This window comes from Alligator sinensis, unplaced genomic scaffold, assembly GCF_000455745.1.
Source record: "Alligator sinensis unplaced genomic scaffold, ASM45574v1 scaffold866_2, whole genome shotgun sequence".
NCBI classification, from domain to species: domain Eukaryota; kingdom Metazoa; phylum Chordata; order Crocodylia; family Alligatoridae; genus Alligator; species Alligator sinensis.
In genome coordinates this window covers 2,306,558-2,307,903 of record NW_005841900.1, presented here as the reverse complement: position 1 = coordinate 2,307,903, position 1,346 = coordinate 2,306,558, and positions in this window count along the sequence as shown.

Below are 1,346 nucleotides of genomic sequence, written 5' to 3'. Positions count from 1 at the left end.
AGGGAAAGACTGGAGCTATGCAACTTGCCCTTAAAGCTACAGGTGCACTACAGGGGCACAGGCAGGCTGAGAGAGCCTATTTAATGAAAGGTCTGGATTGAGACTAGTGGGGTCTGGGGGGACCTGTTAATGAGTTGTTTGAATTTAGGCTCACTCTAAGGCCTGTGGGCAGCCTCCCCTACTTAATCTCAATAACAACAAGGTATAGCAGGTGAGTAATAGAGGGAGAGCTACATTACAGGCAGAGCTGGGCAGGAGCCAACCAGCCACCAGGGGGCATCACGGCTGCCCCTGTAGCCTGACCCTGCCACACAGGGACTTTTCAAACTCCTGAGGCTGCCCACACTTGATTATAAACCTGAATGTATAGACTCCAGCTGGGGAAGGAGCCCCTTCCCCTCCTGATGCTGCTGCTGCCAAAGGCAGGACAGGCCTTCGTGCCTCACAGGGGAGGCTGGGTGGACCTGGCTGGACTGCGAGCAGGATGGCACATATCTGTCTCCCCTCCCTGCTCCCTGTCCTCCTCTTCCCCCCGCCCCCTCCCCCAGCCAGAGTGGAGCAGAGCTGAGCGGGGCAAGGGCTGCCAGGTGGGCAGGGGGTGCATGGCCAGCGCGGGGCTCCTGAGGGAAAGGCAGCAGAGTAGGGAGCCCCAATCCCACAGCAAGCAGCCCACACCAACCGTGTACACAAATCTGGAGGGAGCACATGCCACCTCCCTCATGCCTTCCTCTAGGATGTGCACACAGCGGTGCCCTCCCATGACCCCTAACCGAGTTGGCCATGGCTCTGTCCTGCTCCCTGCCCCAGCCCTGGATCCCATGCACTGCCCCCAGCCCCTGCCCCACTCCCTCCCTCACCATGGGGGCCTTGATGTGTGCCCCCCCACCCATGCCCCTTCCTCACGTACCTGCAGGAAGCTGCTCTCCAGGCTGCTTGGCTGTTTTTCCTGGCCACATGCATGTGTGCTGCTGAGTATATGCATGTGACATCCCCAGCAGCCCCCAAGCAGGACCCCTTGCAGGCTAGAATGCTGTCCACTGTTTTCCAAGGGAACCCAGGCATCCGCAGGGCCCCCTGGGCCCAGGCCCCATAAGCCCATGCATTAATCCACCTATAATCTCCCCTCCCATCATGTTCATAGATTCATAGATGTTAGGGTCAGAAGGGACCCCAATAGATCATCGAGTCCGACCCCCTGCATAGGCAGGAAAGAGGGCTGGGGTTAGATGACCCCAGCCAGATGCCTATCCAACCTCCTCTTGAAGACCCCCAGTGTAGGGGAGAGCACCACCTCCCTTGGGAGCCCATTCCAGACTTTGGCCACTCTAACTGTGAAGAAGTTCTTC